We start from the raw sequence: 24762 nt of genomic DNA on the forward strand, positions 1-24762 counted from the left end.
CACTTAACCACGGACATGTGGACAAGTGGAGCAGGGCAGGGTCAGGACTATATGACTGTGACAGCCCACTGGGTAGATGTATGGACTCCCGCCGCAAGAACAGCAGCGGCGGCACCAGTAGCAGCCAACTCTTTCCTAGGCAGGCTACGCTTTGTATCACCGGTTTCCAGAATACGCACACAGCTGAAAACCTCTTACGGCAACTGAGGAAGATCATCGCGGAATGGCTTACCCCAATTGGACTCGCCTGTGGATTTGTGGCATCGGACAACGCCAGCAATATTGTGTGTGCATTAAATATGGGCAAATTCCAGCACGTCCCATGTTTTGCACATACCTTGAATTTGGTGGTGCAGAATTTTTTTAAAAAACGACAGGGGTGTGCAAGAGATGCTGTCGGTGGCCAGAAGAATTGCGGGACACTTTCGGCGTACAGGCACCACGTACAGAAGATTGGAGCACCACCAAAAACAACTGAACCTGCCCTGCCATCATCTGAAGCAAGAAGTGGTAACGAGGTGGAATTCAACCCTCTATATGCTTCAGAGGTTGGAGGAGCAGCAAAAGGCCATTCAAGCCTATACAATTCAGCACGATATAGGAGGTGGAATGCACCTGTCTCAAGCGCAGTGGAGAATGATTTCAACGTTGTGCAAGGTTCTGATGCCCTTTGAACTTGCCACACGTGAAGTCAGTTCAGACACTGCCAGCCTGAGTCAGGTCATTCCCCTCATCAGGCTTTTGCAGAAGAAGCTGGAGACATTGAAGGAGGAGCTAACACAGAGCGATTCCGCTAGGCATGTGGGACTTGTGGATGGAGCCCTTAATTCGCTTAACAAGGATTCACGGGTGGTCAATCTGTTGAAATCAGAGCACTACATTTTGGCCACCATGCTCGATCCTAGATTTAAAGCCTACCTTGGATCTCTCTTTCCGGCAGACACAAGTCTGCTGGGGTTCAAAGACCTGCTGGTGAGAAAATTGTCAAGTCAAGCGGAACGCGACCTGTCAACATCTCCTCCTTCACATTCTCCGGCAACTGGGGGTGCGAGGAAAAGGCTCAGAATTCCGAGCCCACCCGCTGGCGGTGATGCAGGGCAGTCTGGAGCGACTGCTGATGCTGACATCTGGTCCGGACTGAAGGACCTGACAACGATTACGGACATGTCGTCTACTGTCACTGCATATGATTCTCTCACCATTGAAAGAATGGTGGAGGATTATATGAGTGACCGCATCCAAGTAGGCACGTCACACAGTCCGTACTTATACTGGCAGGAAAAAGAGGCAATTTGGAGGCCCTTACACAAACTGGCTTTATTTTACCTAAGTTGCCCTCCCACAAGTGTGTACTCCGAAAGAGTGTTTAGTGCCACCGCTCACCTTGTCAGCAATCGGCGTACGAGGTTACATCCAGAAAATGTGGAGAAGATGATGTTCATTAAAATGAATTATAATCAATTCCTCCGTGGAGACATTGACCAGCAGCAATTGCCTCCACAAAGTACACAGGGAGCTGAGATGGTGGATTCCAGTGGGGACGAATTGATAATCTGTGAGGAGGGGGATGTACACGGTGATAAATCGGAGGATGATGATGAGGTGGACATCTTGCCTCTGTAGAGCCAGTTTGTGCAAGGAGAGATTAATTGCTTCTTTTTAGGTGGGGGTCCAAACCAACCCGTCATTTCAGTCACAGTCGTGTGGCAGACCCTGTCACTGAAATGATGGGTTGGTTAAAGTGTGCATGTCCTGTTTATACAACATAAGGGTGGGTGGGAGGGCCCAAGGACAATTCCATCTTGCACCTCTTTTTTCTTTCATTTTTATTTGCGTCATGTGCTGTTTGGGGAGTGTTTTTTGGAAGGGCCATCCTGCGTGACATTGCAGTGCCACTCCTAGATGGGCCCGGTGTTTGTGTCGGCCACTAGGGTCGCTAAGCTTAGTCACACAGCTACCTCATTGCGCCTCTTTTTTTCTTTGCGTCATGTGCTGTTTGGGGAGGGTTTTTTGGAAGGGACATCCTGCGTGACACTGCAGTGACACTCCTAGATGGGCCCGGTGTTTGTGTCGGCCACTAGGGTCGCTTATCTTACTCACACAGCTACCTCATTGCGCCTCTTTTTTTCTTTGCGTCATGTGCTGTTTGGGGAGGGTTTTTTGGAAGGGACATCCTGCGTGACACTGCAGTGCCACTCCTAGATGGGCCCGGTGTTTGTGTCGGCCACTAGGGTCGCTTATCTTACTCACACAGCTACCTCATTGCGCCTCTTTTTTTCTTTGCGTCATGTGCTGTTTGGGGAGGGTTTTTTGGAAGGGACATCCTGCGTGACACTGCAGTGCCACTCCTAGATGGGCCAGGTGTTTGTGTCGGCCACTAGGGTCGCTTAGCTTACTCACACAGCTACCTCATTGCGCCTCTTTTTTTCTTCTTTGCGTCATGTGCTGTTTGGGGAGGGTTTTTTAGAAGGGCCATCCTGCGTGACACTGCAGTGCCACTCCTAGATGGGCCCGGTGTTTGTGTCGGCCACTAGGGTCGCTAAGCTTAGTCACACAGCTACCTCATTGCGCCTCTTTTTTTCTTTGCGTCATGTGCTGTTTGGGGAGGGTTTTTTGGAAGGGACATCCTGCGTGACACTGCAGTGCCACTCCTAGATGGGCCCGGTGTTTGTGTCGGCCACTAGGGTCGCTTAGCTTACTCACACAGCTACCTCATTGCGCCTCTTTTTTTCTTTGCGCCATGTGCTGTTTGGGGAGGGTTTTTTGGAAGGGACATCCTGCATGACACTGCAGTGCCACTCCTAGATGGGCCAGGTGTTTGTGTCGGCCACTAGGGTCGCTTATCTTACTCACACAGCTACCTCATTGCGCCTCTTTTTTTCTTTGCGTCATGTGCTGTTTGGGGAGGGTTTTTTGGAAGGGACATCCTGCGTGAGACACTGCAGTGCCACTCCTAGATGGGCCCGGTGTTTGTGTCGGCCACTAGGGTCGCTTATCTTACTCACACAGCTACCTCATTGCGCCTCTTTTTTTCTTTGCGTCATGTGCTGTTTGGGGAGGGTTTTTTGGAAGGGACATCCTGCGTGACACTGCAGTGCCACTCCTAGATGGGCCCGGTGTTTGTGTCGGCCACTAGGGTCGCTTATCTTACTCACACAGCTACCTCATTGCGCCTCTTTTTTTCTTTGCGTCATGTGCAGTTTGGGGAGGGTTTTTTGGAAGGGACATCCTGCGTGACACTGCAGTGCCACTCCTAGATGGGCCAGGTGTTTGTGTCGGCCACTAGGGTCGCTTAGCTTACTCACACAGCTACCTCATTGCGCCTCTTTTTTTCTTCTTTGCGTCATGTGCTGTTTGGGGAGTGTTTTTTGGAAGGGACATCCTGCGTGACACTGCAGTGCCACTCCTAGATGGGCCAGGTGTTTGTGTCGGCCACTAGGGTCGCTTAGCTTACTCACACAGCTACCTCATTGCGCCTCTTTTTTTCTTCTTTGCGTCATGTGCTGTTTGGGGAGTGTTTTGTGGAAGGGACATCCTGCGTGACACTGCAGTGCCACTCCTAGATGGGCCCGGTGTTTGTGTCGGCCACTAGGGTCGCTTATCTTACTCACACAGCTACCTCATTGCGCCTCTTTTTTTCTTTGCGTCATGTGCTGTTTGGGGAGGGTTTTTTGGAAGGGACATCCTGCGTGACACTGCAGTGACACTCCTAGATGGGCCCGGTGTTTGTGTCGGCCACTAGGGTCGCTTATCTTACTCACACAGCTACCTCATTGCGCCTCTTTTTTTCTTTGCGTCATGTGCTGTTTGGGGAGGGTTTTTTGGAAGGGACATCCTGCGTGACACTGCAGTGCCACTCCTAGATGGGCCCGGTGTTTGTGTCGGCCACTAGGGTCGCTTATCTTACTCACACAGCTACCTCATTGCGCCTCTTTTTTTCTTTGCGTCATGTGCTGTTTGGGGAGGGTTTTTTGGAAGGGACATCCTGCGTGACACTGCAGTGCCACTCCTAGATGGGCCAGGTGTTTGTGTCGGCCACTAGGGTCGCTTAGCTTACTCACACAGCTACCTCATTGCGCCTCTTTTTTTCTTCTTTGCGTCATGTGCTGTTTGGGGAGGGTTTTTTAGAAGGGCCATCCTGCGTGACACTGCAGTGCCACTCCTAGATGGGCCCGGTGTTTGTGTCGGCCACTAGGGTCGCTAAGCTTAGTCACACAGCTACCTCATTGCGCCTCTTTTTTTCTTTGCGTCATGTGCTGTTTGGGGAGGGTTTTTTGGAAGGGACATCCTGCGTGACACTGCAGTGCCACTCCTAGATGGGCCCGGTGTTTGTGTCGGCCACTAGGGTCGCTTAGCTTACTCACACAGCTACCTCATTGCGCCTCTTTTTTTCTTTGCGCCATGTGCTGTTTGGGGAGGGTTTTTTGGAAGGGACATCCTGCATGACACTGCAGTGCCACTCCTAGATGGGCCAGGTGTTTGTGTCGGCCACTAGGGTCGCTTATCTTACTCACACAGCTACCTCATTGCGCCTCTTTTTTTCTTTGCGTCATGTGCTGTTTGGGGAGGGTTTTTTGGAAGGGACATCCTGCGTGAGACACTGCAGTGCCACTCCTAGATGGGCCCGGTGTTTGTGTCGGCCACTAGGGTCGCTTATCTTACTCACACAGCTACCTCATTGCGCCTCTTTTTTTCTTTGCGTCATGTGCTGTTTGGGGAGGGTTTTTTGGAAGGGACATCCTGCGTGACACTGCAGTGCCACTCCTAGATGGGCCCGGTGTTTGTGTCGGCCACTAGGGTCGCTTATCTTACTCACACAGCTACCTCATTGCGCCTCTTTTTTTCTTTGCGTCATGTGCAGTTTGGGGAGGGTTTTTTGGAAGGGACATCCTGCGTGACACTGCAGTGCCACTCCTAGATGGGCCAGGTGTTTGTGTCGGCCACTAGGGTCGCTTAGCTTACTCACACAGCTACCTCATTGCGCCTCTTTTTTTCTTCTTTGCGTCATGTGCTGTTTGGGGAGTGTTTTTTGGAAGGGACATCCTGCGTGACACTGCAGTGCCACTCCTAGATGGGCCAGGTGTTTGTGTCGGCCACTAGGGTCGCTTAGCTTACTCACACAGCTACCTCATTGCGCCTCTTTTTTTCTTCTTTGCGTCATGTGCTGTTTGGGGAGTGTTTTTTGGAAGGGACATCCTGCGTGACACTGCAGTGCCACTCCTAGATGGGCCAGGTGTTTGTGTCGGCCACTAGGGTCGCTTAGCTTAGTCATCCAGCGACCTCGGTGCAAATTTTAGGACTAAAAATAATATTGTGAGGTGTGAGGTATTCAGAATAGACTGAAAATGAGTGGAAATTATGGTTTTTGAGGTTAATAATACTTTGGGATCAAAATGACCCCCAAATTCTATGATTTAAGCTGTTTTTTAGTGTTTTTTTGAAAAAAACACCCGAATCCAAAACACACCCGAATCCGACAAAAAAAATTCGGTGAGGTTTTGCCAAAACGCGGTCGAACCCAAAACACGGCCGCGGAACCGAACCCAAAACCAAAACACAAAACCCGAAAAATTTCAAGTGCACATCTCTATGTGTATAAATATAGTAACCCAATTCTTACTGTAACACTGTATAATAATGTGATGTAACAGGAACAAAAGTTAAATACATGAATACATTAGTAGCTCCAAAGAATCAGGGTAGAACTCTGCTGGAGCAGCTCTGGGGCTGGAGTAGGGGTTCTTGGAGCAGCATGAGTCTAAGGGGGTATATTTACTAAAAGTACATTTTGGTTCTATTTAAAATCGACCAGAATAGAACCAACATCCCCACAAAATCGACTACAGGGGTTCTATTCCAAAAAGCTCATTTACGAAAAGTTGATTTTGAGTTACTTTTAAAAATTGCTGTGATTTGAGTTCTATTTAGTAGTTCTAAAAGTGTTCTATTCATCAAAAATCGATAACATAGATCAAACAGCAATCAAACATTGATCAAAAATCGACCCAAAGTCGACAGAAACCATTTCTATTGGTCAAAACAGGTCACATGCACTGTATTAACCACAATGCCTTCGGTAGCGTCTAGATCCTCTTCGTGCAGAGGACCTTTCCCATAACCCCCTGGGTCCATGTCACAATCTATTTGGAATAGAAAAGTGTGGCGAGCGAAGCGGAGCGGAGCGAGACACCGTGCCCGATGCGTGGCGAGCGTCCAATGCTGCATATTAAAAAAAAAATACCCCAAACGGATGGAGAACGAAGAAAACATTTAGGAGCTGTAAGGGCGGAAGTTCTCTCCTGCCCACTCGTTTTGTCACGTCCAGGTCCTTTGCACGAAGGCAACATAGACACAACCCAATGCCTTCATACCTGGTCTAATTTGCATATCCACAGTTTTTTTCTTAAATCATTGCTGTGCATTTCAGTGTCATGATTTGTGCAGCCAGAGTACTGCACATGCTTTTCTACCATGTTTTTTTGCATCTGGTAAGCCTGATTTGAAGAATCTGTGAGGTGGGAGCTCCTGGAACTCCAGTCTGTAGCCCTGGGATATAAGGTCTATGACCCAGGGATCCTGGCACAAACCTGTCCAGATGTGACGGAAGAATTTTAGCCGGGCTCCCACCCGCCTGTCTTCCAGGCATCGCGGTCCACCGTCATGCGGAAGGTTTTGAGGAAGCAGAGCCTGAGCCCTATTTCTGTGAACCAGCAGTCGCTGATTTGCTTGGATTACCTCTAGCACCTCTGGCGCAGGGACGTGCGGTGAGCTAAATGGCTCAGGAGGCATTGGCTAGCCCCAGAGCCAGATTTAAATGCAATATATGAGCCAAAGGGTACATGTGGGCATTATCCACAGGTGCAGCTTTATAAACTCCTGGAAATTTGGTGAGTTTTGATCAGAGATGTGCGAAAAAGTTAGCCAGGTGAGGCACTGCTTCACCTGCCATAGACTTTTTACTCCAGTGTTTTGGCTATAAAAATGATTAGAATAATACAAAGAAGATATTTCAAACAGATTATTTGTATTTTTCATATACATTATGCAGTCAAAGCTCTGGTAAAAACGTTAGTATGACAGGAAAGGCTCTGCCTCACCTGCCTCACCCCACCGCACGTCACTGAAATTTATTGTCTGGCGGCAGTAGAAGAACCTCTGGCCTTGCCCCTAAGCTTGGCAGTCTGAAAGGACAGTAAATTGGGTCCTGATCAGGCCTTCCTAGCTGGCGGAGCTGCAGAAGGTAGGTATGTGTACTTACCCGCAGTAGCTCGGGAGATCCATTTGTCGAGTTCATCTCCAAATAAGGACTTACCTGTGAAAGGCAGGCCTTCCACGCATTTCCTGGAGTCCTCGTCGGCAGTCCACTGACGTAGCCATAATCCCCTGCATGCCGATACTGCCATAGCCGTAGTGTGTGCATTAACCAAACTTAGATTAGATGAGGGATGAATAAGCACGAGACCATATAAGAGCCCCATTTTTTGTGATTGGTTGTTTATGACAAAGCAGTTGTTAGGTAGTTTTTCCAAGGGTCCTTGGGAATTTTCTATAGGTTGTTTTCCTTGTCCATCAGTGTTTGTGGGTGTAGGCCTCAGTGCATATAAAAGCTTGGGTCATGTGCTTCATACTTCCTCTTGCCATTTGGACAGCTAAGTGACACAGGCTCTGTGCCTGTTTGTATTTAATTTTCTTAGGGCTGCTGTTTTAATTGTCCCACACTGTTTTATGTTTTTAGACAGCTGAGTACCCTGCTGTATTGTTTATTACTGTCTTATCGCTGCTGTATTGTTATTACTGTGCATTCCATTCCCTTTATAATGACTGTATTTCCTTAATTGTCCCCCTTGCGGACTTGTCCCCCCTTTCTGCAGTGTCCCCTACTTTTTCCGTTTCTCCCTGCTTGTCCCCTCCATATTTCCCCGTCCCCGCAAGTCTGCTCCCCCCTTCCATCTTGCCGATGCTGCCCGCTGCTGCAGGCTATAGGCGTGCCCGCGTCCATGTGGTTGCCTCCCCTCCCTTCTCGCCCACCGTTGCCTCAAGGTCACGGAGGGGGCAATCAGCCGGTATCCGCTCCCTCCTCTGTCTGCTCTAAGTCCAGTGAGCGCGGCGTCTGGCCGCGTGCGCTGTAGACGGTGCTCCAGCAGTGGGTGCGTGTTCTCCCCTGCAGGCCCCTTCCGCAGGCAGGGGCAACGCCACGAGTGGTGGGCCAGGTGCTGCGGTATCCGCCGGCGGGAGTCACGTGGGATATCCTGCAGGGGCTCCAAACTCGGACGGTCCCATTTCCTCCCGCACTGCTGTTACGGCCGCGGCATCGGCCGGTGTTAGCGGCCTGGCGTGGTATGGTTTGGGTCTTTGGCATGTTCCCTTCCCGCACGGGCTTGTCTGCGGTGGCCCCTGATGTGCTTGCGTCCTCCCCCTTCCCTTCGGGTTGGTTGTCCTCCTTGCCTGTTCCCTGTTTCCCAGAGCGTTCTGCCTGCTTCTGGGGCTGTTTGCATGGGGCTGGTGTGCCATCTGCTGTCCAGCCTGGGGTGTTACAGGTGTTTTCAGTCCCTTTACGTCCCGGCAGCGTTGCCCACGATATCTCCCGGGTTGGTCCCCTCGTCCTCTTTTACGGGGTCTTACCCTGGGGGTTTTTGCGCTTCCCTTCATCGGCCGCCGTATTGGTTTTCTCCTGTTATTTTTCCCTTCCTCCGGGATATACGGCACAGCCCCCCCTCCTGGCTGTTTACTTTGTTCCTTTAGCATTGTTTAGTTCTAGTTGTGTTTCCTCAGGTTTCACCGGGCGCCCGCGGCGTTTTGCCTAGCTTACTGTACGTCGCACGGCTACAGGAACTGGGTACGACGGGGTGCCGGTGGCTACGGGCATGTCGGCTCCCTGATGTTTTGGTCACAGCAAATGTATTTATTTATTTATTTATTTTTGTTTGTTTTGCTGCCGCACGGCACTGTGGTCATGCGGTCGTTTCCCGCCGGGGCTCTGACTGCGGAGTTTTTACAGTCTCCCCACACGTACGTGGGGTCCTCACTAATCCACACATATACTGGTGGGTCGTGGGTGTTTTATTTTGGGAGGGTAGGTAGTGGATACGATTGGAAAGGGGCAGGTGGCCTTGTTCTACATTACGGGAATCGTGCTACGCGGTCGTGATGGCTAGCAGCTGGGGATGCTCGAATTTCTTGGTGGTTGCAGCTAGCTCGGTCGGGGGCGCATGGGCCTCTTACTATCAGGGTTTGTGCCTGCCTTGCTGGTGCTCGGACCATGGACAGTTCTATTGTCACGGGCCCCCGCCCTGGGGGGCTGAGGGTTAGTGGCCTCGGATTAGGGTCGGCGCAGGGTGGGGGTACATTATCGTGTTCGCCTCTATGCGGGGCGGTCACACAGTTGGGTATGCACCCCGGTCGCGGGCGGAGCACTTTCCACACCTTCGGGGACCGGGGTAGGTAGCATGGAAGGCCCTTCCGCTGTTACCGGTAAGTTCCTGGGTGGGTGCCCATTTCTGCCACCTTTGTCTCACCCACATGGGGTTTTGGTTTCCTGCTGCTTTTCCGGATGCTTCTGCAGGGTGCGTTTTTCTGTCTTTTGTCTAGTCCCTGCGTTTGGGTGACTTTGCGGTCATGTTTCCTGCTGATTGGAGCTTTTCACCTTCTTCCCTATCCCCGGTATCTGTTTTTTTGATTTCTGGGTGTTCCATTGTGGGGAGGTTTTGGTTTTTTTTTGTCTTTTTTCCGGGTCGGTTGCTCTGTTTGCCTGTTGGTTTGTTTCTGCACGTTTTTTTGCATGTATGCTTCCAGGTCGCTTTCGGTGATGGCTCGGGGCCTTGTTTTCTTTCTCTGGGCGCTTACGGGGGTGGTTTACGCTTTTCCTATCGCCGTCCTTCCTCCCTCCCGGCCCTCCGCCTGTTATGTCATCTGGTTCCCAGAAGTTGGCGGTGCGATGTTTGTTTCCCGGCGTTGCAACCCGGGCATAGCACCTGGGGTGGCGAGGCGTGGTTGCGCCTCCTTTGCTACATTACGTGCATTGGTGCCTGGGATGGCTGTTGATGTTTCTTTCATGCCTTACTTGTATCTGGCGGATGGCCGAGTTGTCCAGCTACTTGGACGGGCTAGTGGTGGCTCCTCCCATGCTCCTGACGATGGCTCCGATTGCCGGGGTTCGTGGACTTTCTTGGGTTTGTTTTGTTTACTCCGGCGCAGTGGTTTTTATGGGGTCGCCTTTAGGTACTTTGAGGGCCTTGGTCTGCGGGTTTTTTCCCAGGATGACAGGTCCAGGGCAGCCGGGGCGTCTGCCCTTGCGGGCACTTCCTTTCGCTCCATACTACTGCGGCTGGCTGCTCTATCAGGTCTTTCGTGCTATCCATGGCCATTATGGGCTGGGCGCCGGGGGATCCTATGGCTGCAGCTTTTGAGTGGGCACGTCACTTTCGGTATACTTAGGTGAAGTTTGGTGGTCCCGTTTGGGTCCGGCCAGGCGGGGCGTAGTCTGGTTCGTGAGGTTGCGCTGTTCAGGCTAGCTTCTGCGCTGTTTTTTTCAGCGGGCGTTCCGGTCAGTGGGTTGGTGGCCGGTGACTGGTCGTCTTTGTACTCCGGTTTGCCTGTCAGTGGTGTTTTCTGGTGGAGCGCCTAGATGGTGGTCAGTTCGGCAGCGCGGGTACTGTGCGTGGGTCAATGCAGAGAGGATTTGCATGGCCACTGTGCATGGATGCCACGCCAATCGTGGGCGTTCCATTTTTCCTGTGCAGACTTGTGGGTTCTGCAAGGGCTTGGGTTGGCCGGGGTCATTAGTTTCCCCCTTTTAGAGCGCAGGCGCTTACGGATGGTGACACATTGCCTTTGGCGTGGGTGTGTGTCCGATGCGGCCTTTGGGGAGTGGCCATTTTCTTTTGTGTACCCTCCTGGGTCCTCTTCACTGGTTTTTCAGTTTCTGTAGCGTTACGGCTATGGTGGTTGCAGGGTACCCATGTCCTTGCGGATTGGGGCGACTACGCCTGTTGCGGCGGCGGGTTCTTCAGTTGCAGTGTTAGGTACTGGGCTGCTGGTGATATGCGTGGTATACAGCCTCTGTGCGGTTGGGTAGGGTTTTTGGGCTATTGATACCCGTTTCCTTGCGGATTGGGGCTGTTGCACGTGCTGCAGTGGCGGGTTTTTCAGCGGCAGCGCTTCGGGTGCTGGGCTGATGGGAGTCTGGGTCCTATGCAGACTCTGTACGTTTGGATACGGTTTTCGGGCTCTGGTACCCATTCCTTGCGGATTGGGGGGCCGTTGCGGGTGCTGCGGCAGCACGTTCTTCAGCGGCAGCACTTCGGGTGCTGTGCCGTGGGGACAGTGCATTGTGTGGTGTTTTAGGGCTGGGGTACCCCCCATTTCTTGCGGATGGGAGCAGCTGCGCATGCTGCAGGGGGCAGGTTCTTCGGCGGCAGCGTTTTCAGGTGCTGGGCCGCTGGGGATTTTTGTTTTGTGTTTTACGGCTGTGGTACCTGTTCATTACAGATTGACATGGCTGCGCATGCTGCGGTGGCAGGTTTGGCAGCGGCTGCAATTCCGGTGCTGGACGTCTGCGTGGTGTCCGACTGGTGTACGTTGGATGCGTTTTTTCGGGCTATGGTACCCATTCCTTGCGGTTGGGGGCAGTTACGCATGTTGCGGCGGCGGTTTTCTTCGGCAGTGTTAGGCGCCGAAGGTCCGCCCGTCAGTGCGGCCCGGCGCCTAGCAACTAGGGACGCCGCATGCGGACAGCCGCCGGCTCCCTAGCAACGTTAGACGCCGGGCGCACGGAGCCGCTCAGACCCTAGCAACGGGGACGCCACTGTCGGACAGCGTTCCCCGTTGCTGGGTCTAGATTAATCACCTCATTGGTATCCTGGCCGTGCAGCATGCAGCTGCACGGCATGATTGTTAATTACCCTGTCTGGCTCCTGATTGGAGAGCTCCCAGTTAAAAGCACTCTCTGGACTTCTCACAGACGCCGGTAATAGCTTCCTGTTTGCTGTGTCTGTTGCAGAGAGTTTTCCAGTCCTGTCTATCCGGTCGTTCTTGTCCTCAGTGGTCCAATACTCGGAAGTTGTCATCTTTTCCTGGAGTCCTGACCGAGCACCTTTAACATCCTGTGGTGTTCGTGAGTCGCGGCGTAGCCGTGTGTTGCGGCTTGACCGCTTACTATTTATTATTTGGTTATATTGTGTTTCGGAGCTTTTGCGGAGGATTCCGCTCCCACAAATCCACTCTGTTATCCAGCGGTGCTGGATAGGAGTAACGGATTCGTGGATTTTTGGTTGTCCTTTTCCCTGGCGGTTTGTCCGCACATACTTCTGGTTTAAGTTAGTTAGCTTGTAGCCCCTGGCCTGGTTGCTTAGTCAGAGGGCCCCTTGTTATCACCCTGTCTCGGATTTCCCTTTGTCTCCCATTAAGACCTGAGGGGGCATCGGAGTTGGGCAGACATAATCCGCCCTTCAAACGCGGCTGCCATGGGCTCAAGCAACCATAGTCTCGCAGGGGATTTCTGATAACACGGGCGAGACAACGGAGTTAGGGCGCCAGGGGTTACTAGGCTATCCTGCTCCCGTAACCAGCATTCCATTCCAGTACTCTGACCTCCGTCATAAGATCACCTCTGGTCAGACGTACTGGTATCATAACAGGCAGAAGCGATTCAGGTGCGGGCCGCTGAGGTGTGCATAGTATTGCGGTTTGGCAGAAGGTCGCTACCACCCAGCGGTTAAGGGTGTGCATACGTGGTCATTGTGGGGCATCCCCTTTTGGTAAGTCGGCGAGCGTCCTCTCCCTGCGGGTGGACTACGGACGTTCCCATGCGGTTTCGTCCATTGCTCTGCTGGAGTAAAGGGTGGTGAGTCCTGCACAATGCGGGTTATGCTTTAGGAGGGGTGGGAAGTCCCCTCCTAGGTTATTCAGTTTTCTGTTAGTTTACTGATGCTGGTGGGTTGATAGCGCCCCTTTTTTTCTAATGGGGTTTGGATGCGGCTTCAGGGCTCTGGTACCCATTCCTTGCGGATTGGGGCTGCTGCGCAGACTGCAGCGGCTGCGATTCGGGTGCTGGGCTGCTGGGCCTCTGCGTTGTTTAAGTTTGGTGTATGTTTGTAATGTCTCAATTGCGCCTGTTGCGCGAACCCAAAAACTGTGTTTACCGGTCAGTTTTGAACGGATAGCGTTCAGGAATTGAGGGTGTGAAGTGAATTTTTACATTTTCCTCCGAGGGGGCCTAATTACAATTGGCTTATCAAAGGTCCACGGGAGGTTTTTGAGTTTTCTTCTTCACTTGGGTTTGTTTTGCTACTGTTTATCGTGTCATTTTATTGTCTGTTTTAGCACCAGTGTTAGGGATCTTTTCTTTTTCAGATGCTATCGACACGCAGGAGCGTGTGCCTGTTGGGCCATTTATTTTAAACAAAAAGGAAATAAAATTTTGGGTGGCTTCGCATCCTATGGCAAGAGGAACGGCTGTGGTTTTGGTCACGTGGTGGTCCCTGGGTACGGAGCTCGTGGCTTGCATGGGGGACATTTGGTTGGGTTTTCTTTTCTACCGGATAGGTGGGTGGTGTCGCCCGTTCAGGTGTCCTGCCCTTAGTCTGTACTGTGTTTGGGTCGTGTTTGTAGGTTTCTGCCTCATATTTGCTATCAGGTCCCCTTTTGTTGCTCCATGCACTCACTGGCTGTTCAGCTGCGTTCTGCTGTCATTGGCCGGGGAGGATTATGCTTCGTTGTTATTGTAGGGGTGCAGCGTGTTTCTCTGCTGTTTGTTCAGGCCCGGGAGGCGGTGGCTCTGCGGGTTTGTTTTGTAGCTTTCGATGGTTTGGTAGAGCGGTTTCTTTTGCTGGTCCTCCGGGCCCACAGTTTTTGGCAATGTAAAGCATGTTAGTCTCTTCCTTGGGGGGGTCGGTGGTTTTCTTGATGGGACTTTTGGGTTTTGCCTTAGCTTACAAGGTTGTTTTTATGTTTTTTTCTGGGGATGGCGGTCGTGGTTTGGTAAACCTCGTGTGGAGGGAAAGTCGCTACCAGCCAGCGGTCATATAGGCCTAAGTGGTCATTGTGGGGCACCCTCTTTCGGAATGGACGGCGAGTGTGTCCTTACCCTGCGGTTGGACAATCAGATGCTCCCCTAGGGGAGTATTCATATTTGACAGAGGAAAGAGTGGTGGGTCCTGCACAATGCGGGTTAGGCATGTAGGAGGTGGTTGTTGTGGTAGTCCCCTCCTCAGTTTCGGTGATATAATCAGATGACTGGAGCTGGCGTTTGGTAGCGCCTTTATCTTTGCCATCCTCCAACATAAAATCTAGTTTAAAGTTCCGGTCAGTCTTCAATAAATACCGTCTGACCTTTTAAATCTAGCTATTGCTGTCCGTGTCTTTATTTATAGTGCTAAGCTAGCTTAAAGTTAAAGTGTAAGTGATCACAATAAAATGATGGGCGCCTTATCTCCTTTATGGCTTCCACAATAAAGTTTGCAGAGTCTTGTACGTGCTGCAGGAGCAAAACAATTTCCTCTTGCAGTAAGGTGTCTAACCCCTCAATTAAATTACCTGACCATTTAGCAATGGCTCGTGTTATCCACCCACAAGCTATAGTGGGTATCTGGGTCACCCCAGCAGCAGTATACAAAGATTTGAGTGTAGTCTCAATCTTGCGATCAGCCGCATATTTTAGGGAGGCTGCACCAGGGACAGGCAAGACAGTTTTGTATGAGAGCCTGGAGACTGACGCATCCACTATCGGTGGATTTTCCCATTTTCTATAACGTCCTAGAGGATGCTGGGACTCCGTAAGGACCGTGGGGGATAGACGGGCTCCGCAGGAGACATGGGCACTTTAAGAAAGACTTTGGATCTGGGTGTGCACTGGCTCCTCCCTCTATGCCCCTCCTCCAGACCTCAGTTTGATACTGTGCCCAGCGGAGACTGGGTGCATTTCAGGGAGCTCTCCTGAGTTTCCTGTAAAGAAAGTATTTTTGTTAGGTTTTTTATGTTCATCGAGGGACTGGGGAGAGAGAAACAGATCCACTTCTCTGAGTTTCAGGGCTCTGTTTCTTAGGCTACTGGACACCATTAGCTCCAGAGGGATCGGTACGCAGGTCTCACCCTCGCCGTCCGTCCCAGAGCTGCGCCGCCGTCCTCCTCACAGAGCCGGAAGATAGAAGCCGAGAGCGTATGAGAGAAAAAGACTTCAGAGGCGGCAGAAGACAGCTTGATCTTAATAGAGGTAACACACAGCAGTGAAGCTGTACGCCATTGCTCCCATTCACCTCACACACATCGGTCACTGTAAGGGTGCAGGGCACGGGGGGGGGGGGGGGCGCCCTGGGCAGCAATATAAACCTCTCCTGTGGCAAATGTACATATATACATGTACAGCTGGGCACTGTACATGTATATAAAGAGCCCCCGCCATGTTTTTAAGAATTTTGAGCGGGACAGAAGCCTGCCGCCGTGGGGGCGGGGCTTCTCCCTCAGCACTCACCAGCGCCGTTTTTCTCCACAGCACCGCTGAGAGGAAGCTCCCCGGACTCTCCCCTGCTTGATACCACGGTGAAAGAGGGTTTTAAAGTAGAGGGGGGGGGGCACATAATTGGCGCATATACATACTTGAAAAGCGCTACTGGGTAAACATTCTGTGTTTTTTCCTGGGTCATATAGCGCTGGGGTGTGTGCTGGCATACTCTCTCTCTGTCTCTCCAAAGGGCCTGGTGGGGAACCTGTCTTCAGAAAAGAGCTTCCCTGTGTGTGTGTGGTGTGTCGGTACACGTGTGTCGACATGTCTGAGGTTGAAGGCTCACCTAAGGAGGAGGGGGAGTGTATGAATGTAAGGTCTTCGTCGTCAGCGCCGACACCTGACTGGATGGATATGTGGAATGTTTTAAGTGCTAATGTTAATTTATTGCACAAAAGATTAGACAAAGCTGAAGCTAGGGTACAGTCAGGGAGTCAACCCATGTCTGTCCCAATGTCGCCGGGACCTTCAGAAGCGCCCACTATCCCAAATAGTAGACACAGATACCGGCACGGATTCAGACTCCAGTGTCGACTACGATGATGCAAAATTACAGCCAAAAGTGGCTAAATGTATTCGATATATGATTATTGCAATAAAAGATGTTTTGCATATCACAGAGGAACCCCCTGTCCCTGACACGAGGGTACACATGTATAAGGGAAAGAAACCTGAGGTCACCTTTCCCTCCTCACATGAGCTGAACGAATTATGCGAAAAAGCGTGGGAAACTCCAGACAAAAAACTGCAGATTCCCAAAAGGATTCTTATAGCGTATCCTTTCCCGCCAAAGGACAGAATACGGTGGGAATCCTCCCCTAGGATAGACAAGGCTTTGACACGCTTATCAAAAAAGATAGCGCTCCCATCCCAAGATACGGCTACCCTCAAGGATCCTGCTGACCGCAAGCAGGAGGTTACCTTGAAGTCCATTTACACACATTCTGGTACGTTACTCAGACCGGCAATTGCGTCGGCCTGGGTTTGTAGTGCTGTAGCAGCATGGACAGATTCCTTATCAGCGGATATTGAGACCCTTGATAAGGATACCATTTTAATGACCCTAGGGCATATAAAAGATGCTGTCTTTTATATGAGGGATGCTCAAAGAGACATTAGTTTACTGGGTTCCAGAATAAACGCTATGGGGTAAATTTACTAAAATTCGTATTTTTCCGAATGAGGTTAAAGTTCAAACACGAATGACATCGAAAGTGTAAATTTGCAACTTTTTGAATTTATTACGACTAATTTACTAAGTGGTCTTGCCTCAAAGTGACTTTTGACAAGTCTATCCTTGAGGCTTGCAGACCTTCGCCAGCTCATCGAGACTTGATCCTTCAGAATTTTATTCAAATCAGCATCTGTGCGTAACACAGACCAATGTTTCTGGATGATACACCTGATTTCATTCCATTCAGCACTGAAATTGCCTACAAAGCGAATCTCTGTATCTTTGGATTTGACTCTTTTGTTCTTAAAGATTAGTGAATCTCTGTCAACCTGCCTAATGTCTCTTCGCGCCTTCTTAATGGACCTGTTACTATATCCCCTATTGCGAAGTCTGCTTGATAGTTCTAAACTTTTCTCTAGGAAAGTGTTCTCATCAGAGCAGTTCCTTTTAAGTCTAAGGAATTCCCCTTTGGGGATGTTTTTGACCGTGGGCGGGAAGTGGGAGCTGGAGTGGTGGAGTATGGAGTTAGTGGCCGTTGGTTTCCTGAAGAGTTCCGTACCGACAAGGTTGTCTTGGTTACGGAAGATGGTAAGGTCCAGAAAAGAGATCTTGTTCTTGCTTGCTTCAAATGTAAATTTAAGATTTAAGTCATTGACATGTAAGTCCTGTACAAAAGACTCTAGAGATTCCATGTCACCTTCCCAAATGAGTAGTATATCGTCTATATAACGAAGCCATAATAGAATCCTCCTGGTGTGTTGATCATTTTTCTCCTGAAACACCACTTCCCGTTCCCACCAGCCTAGAAATAAATTTGCATATGTGGGGGCACAGGATTCACCCATCGCCGTCCCCCTTGTTTGTATGTAAAACTTATTGTCAAAGATGAAGTAGTTGTAGTGTAAAACAAAATGTAACAGGTCCAAAATGAATGAGTGAAAATCAGTTAGTCCCTCCATATCCATGAAGTATCGGATTGCTTCAAGGCCTTTTTGATGATCAATGGAAGTGTAGAGTGACTCTACATCCATACTCACAAGAAGGTGTGTATCCTCCAACCTGATGCCCTGGATTTTCTGTAGGACATCTGTAGTATCTTGAATATACGAAGGGAGGGTGGTCACATGATGTCTGAGTTGTATATCTATAAAAATGCTTGCCTGTTCAAGAAGGCCTCCAATCCCCGATACTATGGGTCTACCTGGAGGTTTGGTAACACTCTTATGTGTTTTAGGTAAAAGATAGAAAGTTGGTACTTTTGGGTAAACAATTCGCAAGTAATGGAATTCTGATTTGGTTATAATATTCTCTTTCCATGCTTTCTCGATGAGCCTGGTATAGAGTGCCAAAAAATTATCTGTAGGATTAAAAAGGGTTTTCTTATAGCAATTTTTATCATTCAATTGCCTGAGGGCTTCCTTGACATACATATTTTTAGGCCATAACACCACATTACCTCCTTTGTCAGATTGTTTGATTTCTATATCCTTCCAGGACTCAATCTCATTAAGAGCCCTTCTTTCACTGCTTTTTAGGTTGTGATGTAAGGCCCCCTTGTGTCTTTGATGTAATGTGTCCAGATCTATTGAGACAAGTTTAGTGAAGACCCTCACCTCCGGGCATATATTATCCTGTGGAAAGAAATTGGATTTCCTTTTGCAGGTGGGTCTCTTAATCTCCACTTCGGATTCATCTTCACTATTATCCTGTAAGTCTTCAAGAATAGAGAGTGCAGCTTGATCTTCTTCAGAGAGTTGAATCTCTTGGGCCCCTGAATCGACTATCACATCTGGAGTAGTTATCTGTTTGGGGATCGCTGGGGTTACGGAACAGTTTTTATTAGCATGGAATTTGGCAAGTAATAACTTCCTGCCAAAAAGTTGCAAATCCTTATCCCATTGAAACCTATCAAATTTCATAGTAGGTGCAAAGGTAAGGCCTTTTGACAGGACTTTGCTATGTGCATCTGTCAGTGTATGTTCTGATAAATTGATGATCATGAGGTTATCATCAGTATTTAATACTTCCTGCGGTTCCGTATAGGGTAATGGGATGGTGGTGGGGAATCCCATCTTTGGACCCCTCTGCCTCTTCTTTCCCCCACTCCTCGACTTCCTTTTGGACGGCCCCTTTTGGGCCTGTGTTCCTCTAAAAAAGGAGGAAGATACGTGGCTTGATATCTATCTATTTCAGACCGCACACGATTGTCAACAAAATCCTTGTCAGTCCCTGAGGAGTCAATTTCAGAGGAGGAGGGTTGTTCCTGCTGCAGGTGACGTATAAGGGAGGATGTTCCGAGGTGGTTAACGTCCTTACCCCTACTTATGACAGCTTGACAAAGGCAACACACGGCTTGACACCTGTTGTCCGCATTTGTGTTAAAATAATTCCACACCGAAGAGGTGATTTTTTTTTGTAATTTGACCAGGCATGTCAATGGCCATATTCGTCCCACGGACAACAGGTGTCTCCCCGGGTGCCTGACTTAAACAAACCACCTCACCATCAGAATCCTCCTTGTCAATTTCCTCCTCAGCGCCAGCAACACCAATATCCTCATCCTGGTGTACTTCAACAGTGACATCTTCAATTTGTTATCAGGAACTGGACTGCGGGTGCTCCTTCCAGCACTTGCAGGGGGCGTGCAAATGGTGGAAGGCGCCACCTCTTCCCGTCCAGTGTTGGGAAGGTCAGGCATCGCAGCCGACACAATTGGACTCTCCTTGGGGATTTGTGATTTAGAAGAACGCACAGTTCTTTGCTGTGCTTTTGCCAGCTTAAGTCTTTTCATTTTTCTAGCGAGAGGATGAGTGCTTCCATCCTCATGTGAAGCTGAACCACTAGCCATGAACATAGGCCAGGGCCTCAGCCATTCCTTGCCACTCCGTGTCGTAAATGGCATATTGGCAAGTTTACGCTTCTCCTCAGACGCTTTTAATTTTGATTTTTGGGTCATTTTACTGAACTTTTGTGTTTTGGATTTTACATGCTCTCTACTATGACATTGGGCATTGGCCTTGGCAGACGACGTTGATGGCATTTCATCGTCTCGGCCATGACTAGTGGCAGCAGCTTCAGCACGAGGTGGAAGTGAATCTTGATCTTTCCCTATTTTTTTAACCTCCACATTTTTGTTCTCCATATTTTAATGCGCATAACTAAAAGCCACCACAGGTATACAATGTAGATGGATGGATAGTATAGTATTATATTACTTATGGACGACGAGTGCACTGACGACACAGAGGTAGGTACAGCCGTGGCCTACCGTACTGCTATATATATATAATATACTGTAATAACGGACCTGGTGGACACTGTCAGCAGACTGCTAAACTAGTATGAAGAAAAAAAAAACCACCACAGGTATACAATGTAGATGGATGGATAGTATAGTATTATATTACTTATGGACGACGAGTGCACTGATGACACAGAGGTAGGTACAGCCGTGGCCTACCGTACTGCTATATATATATATATATATATATATATATTATACTGTATAATAATAACGGACCTGGTGGACACTGTCAGCAGACTGCTAAACTAGTATGAAGAAAAAAAAAGCCACCACAGGTATACAATGTAGATGGATGGATACTATAGTATAGTATTATATTACTTATGGACGACGAGTGCACTGACGACACAGAGGTAGGTAGAGCCGTGGCCTACCGTACTGCTATATATATATATATATATAATATACTGTATAATAATAATAACGGACCTGGTGGACACTGTCAGCAGACTGCTAAACTAGTATGAAGAAGAAAAAAACTACCACAGGTATACAATGTAGATAGATGGATAGTATAGTATTATATTACTTATGGACGACGAGTGCACTGACGACACAGAGGTAGGTACAGCTGTGGCCTACCGTACTGCTATATATATATATATATATAATATACTGTAATAACGGACCTGGTGGACACTGTCAGCAGACTGCTAAACTAGTATGAAGAAAAAAATAACCACCACAGGTATACAATGTAGATGGATGGATAGTATAGTATTATATTACTTATGGACGACGAGTGCACTGACGACACAGAGGTAGGTACAGCCGTGGCCTACCGTACTGCTATATATATATATATATATATATATACTGTATAATAATAATAACGGACCTGGTGGACACTGTCAGCAGACTGCTAAACTAGTATGAAGAAAAAAAAAGCCACCACAGGTATACAATGTAGATGGATGGATACTATAGTATAGTATTATATTACTTATGGACGACGAGTGCACTGACGACACAGAGGTAGGTACAGCCGTGGCCTACCGTACTGCTATATATATATATATATATATAATATACTGTATAATAAAAATAACGGACCTGGTGGACACTGTCAGCAGACTGCTAAACTAGTATGAAGGGAAAAAAAAGCCACCACAGGTATACAATGTAGATGGATGGATTGGATACTAAGTATAGTATTATATTACTTATAGACGACGAGTGCACTGACGACACAGAGGTAGGTACAGCCGTGGCCTACCGTACTGCTATATATATATATATAATATACTGTATAATAATAATAACGGACCTGGTGGACACTGTCAGCAGACTGCTAAACTAGTATGAAGAAAAAAAAAGCCACCACAGGTATACAATGTAGATGGATGGATTGGATACTATAGTATAGTATTATATTACTTATGGACGACGAGTGCACTGATGACACAGAGGTAGGTACAGCCGTGGCCTACCGTACTGCTATATATATATATATATATATATATATATATATATATATATCCTTATATTTTTATGGCACTCCCAATCATGCTGTCATCCACCTGGGTGCCCTCCTCCAAATGATATAAAACTGCAGGGGGTACCTTCAATTGTTGTCCATAAAGAAGGAAACCAGGCGGCACTCCAAGGATTTGTTGCAGGCAAAATACTTTATATTAAAGTGACAGTGCAAAATAAGTTAGTACAGCATAGTGCGAGCCACCGACGTTTCAACGCCCCTCCGGCGTTTTCTTCAAGGTGCTATGCTTACAAAGTGCAGCGTGATAAACAGCAATAACAAACATACCTGATTAAACTTTCCATAGGGGTATAAATACCTGAATACTTGTGAGGTCCTCCCCGTGCGCTCCCGCCAGCCGGCGTCCCGAGGCCGGAAGCCGCGGCTGCTCTGAGTTCCGGTCACGTGGGCCACAGCTGTGACGTGAGCTCGAGCCCCTTGCATCGTTGCCTAGTAACCACGGAGACTCCGTAACCAAGGAGACCGGACCTGCCGGACGGAGCCAACACAGGGGTGACTTCTGTGCAAAACATAGCTGCAAAACATACAGTGCAGAATATAAAGTGCATAAAGTGACAAAGGGTTGCTCCTAGTGTGCGCAAACATTAATGATTGCAAACAACATTAAAATTTAAAAAGATAGAAGAATCTAAGAATTAAAATACTGAGACAACTACTGTGCTATCATAGCTTTGTGACTTACAGTTTTATACATATTATATTAGGGATGGAGCACGGTTACATACTCACAGAAGCACAGGCTTAATGTGCTGTATATTAGAGAATGGACTTACTATTATAGATGGATAGATAGATAGCTGCTACAAGACGGTTACCTAGTACAGGGCTATAAAAGGACTAACTAAATATTAGGAGAAGAACAAAGTAAAGATCATGATCACAAGAAGGCATTCCACATTGCTTGTTCATTTAGTCCACCAGGGGCCAAGGAGTCCAGCATATGGATCCACTTGGCTTCCTTCTTGGCTGACCAACCGGTAGCACGGCATTTTAAAGCAGCGAATCATACGCTATCACAGTTGAAACATATGATACTGGATCATGTGCCGAAACCGGTCAGGGGTGGCAACAGAGCTAGGATGTTGTCACAGAAGGAAGCCAAGTGGATCCATATGCTGGACTCCTTGGCCCCTGGTGGACTAAATGAACAAGCAATGTGGAATGCCTTCTTGTGATCATGATCTTTACTTTGTTCTTCTCCTAATATTTAGTTAGTCCTTTTATAGCCCTGTACTAGGTAACCGTCTTGTAGCAGCTATCTATCTATCCATCTATAATAGTAAGTCCATTCTCTAATATACAGCACATTAAGCCTGTGCTTCTGTGAGTATGTAACCGTGCTCCATCCCTAATATAATATGTATAAAACTGTAAGTCACAAAGCTATGATAGCACAGTAGTTGTCTCAGTATTTTAATTCTTAGATTCTTCTATCTTTTTAAATTTTAATGTTGTTTGCAATCATTAATGTTTGCGCACACTAGGAGCAACCCTTTGTCACTTTATGCACTTTATATTCTGCACTGTATGTTTTGCAGCTATGTTTTGCACAGAAGTCACCCCTGTGTTGGCTCCGTCCGGCAGGTCCGGTCTCCTTGGTTACGGAGTCTCCGTGGTTACTAGGCAACGATGCAAGGGGCTCGAGCTCACGTCACAGCTGTGGCCCACGTGACCGGAACTCAGAGCAGCCGCGGCTTCCGGCCTCGGGACGCCGGCTGGCGGGAGCGCACGGGGAGGACCTCACAAGTATTCAGGTATTTATACCCCTATGGAAAGTTTAATCAGGTATGTTTGTTATTGCTGTTTATCACGCTGCACTTTGTAAGCATAGCACCTTGAAGAAAACGCCGGAGGGGCGTTGAAACGTCGGTGGCTCGCACTATGCTGTACTAACTTATTTTGCACTGTCACTTTAATATAAAGTATTTTGCCTGCAACAAATCCTTGGAGTGCCGCCTGGTTTCCTTCTTTATGGACAACAATTGAAGGTACCCCCTGCAGTTATATATATATATATATATATATAATATACTGTATAATAATAATAACGGACCTGGTGGACACTGTCAGCAGACTGCTAAACTAGTATGAAGAAAAAAAAAACCACCACAGGTATACAATGTAGATGGATGGATAGTATAGTATTATATTACTGACAATGCTAAATTCCTTTGTCGTATAAACACCCTTTATGAAGCTAAGAACACTGTACGCTGTTTGCTTAAGAAGTACCGTAATGGTACGCTATTGGCGTAGCGATCGCTCAGCCGTAGGCGAGACGCTCAAGCGTCACGTTCGCTCACGGCCCAGTGATCACAGGACACGTTATTGGCTATGACTAGAGTAATGATTCGCTATGGCGTAGCGGACGCTCGAGACCACGAGGAGATCACCAGCGGCGCAGACGCTCACAACGCTATACCTTTATGATAAAACCTTATACCAATGAAATACACTGAATACCTTAATGTGAGTACAGGGTGTAAGTGCAACCTTGTGTAACCTGACTAACTACAAAGCTGCTTGAGCGTCACCGACGCTCAAGTGAACACTTAACACTATAGGAAATACACAGATACTGGTTTAGGTTCCAAGGCCTATTAACTGTATTATATCTAATATACTTGTAAAAGGGGATAACAGTACATATGATACACTACAATATAACAAAGACTTCCTAACCACAGAACTAAACAATAAATACAAAAAGACAATACTACACTGACCTAAATGCAATACAATACAATACTATAATACAATACAATACTAGCCTAGTCTAGGGGAGATATGAGAGAACAGAACAGAGAGAGAGAGAGAGAGAGAGAGAGAGAGATGAGATGAGAGAAATTGGCTCACAGAAAGACAATGATTACGGAGAGAAACTTACGCACAAGGGGAAACGATCGCATGCGCCTGGACATCCAGCTCCCGGCTATCAGCAGATAACCGTTGATGAGAGAGTGAGAGCTGGATGTGGTCGGCCTGCCTATTTATGCCCCACACACAATGCAATCTCCTGGTCCTACAATCCCATTGTCCATTGGCCGAAGGAATTCGGCCCTGTATCATAACAAAAGGTCATAGGGTGATTCATACAGGTGGGCTGTGACGATTTCCAACAGCTCAGGTGGGTGGGAAACTGGGTTTCCCGCCGCATACCTGAGTATGTGTAAATAATAGAAATGGACATAAACTTCTTCTGTCCATAACTATTCGCACGAGCGATTAATACGCTCCAAACCAACACCGGAATATTGCTAATTAAATACTCTTCCGATGGGTACCAAACA

The 24762-nt window shown here is 48.3% G+C and overlaps 1 long non-coding RNA gene across 1 annotated transcript in view; it reads right to left on the minus strand.

Annotated features, from left to right (window-relative positions):
• The window catches only part of LOC134943446 (uncharacterized), a 76419-nt gene extending 54439 nt beyond the window's left edge, over positions 1 to 21980 (minus strand). Inside the window, exon 1 of the long non-coding RNA XR_010181539.1 lies at positions 21771 to 21980. This is a non-coding gene — a long non-coding RNA (uncharacterized LOC134943446). The remainder of the gene's footprint in view (positions 1 to 21770) is intronic.
• Positions 21981 to 24762: the final 2782 nt, after the last annotated feature.

Source organism: Pseudophryne corroboree, chromosome 7 (genome assembly GCF_028390025.1).
Source record: "Pseudophryne corroboree isolate aPseCor3 chromosome 7, aPseCor3.hap2, whole genome shotgun sequence".
In the NCBI taxonomy this organism is placed as follows: Eukaryota; Metazoa; Chordata; class Amphibia; order Anura; family Myobatrachidae; genus Pseudophryne; species Pseudophryne corroboree.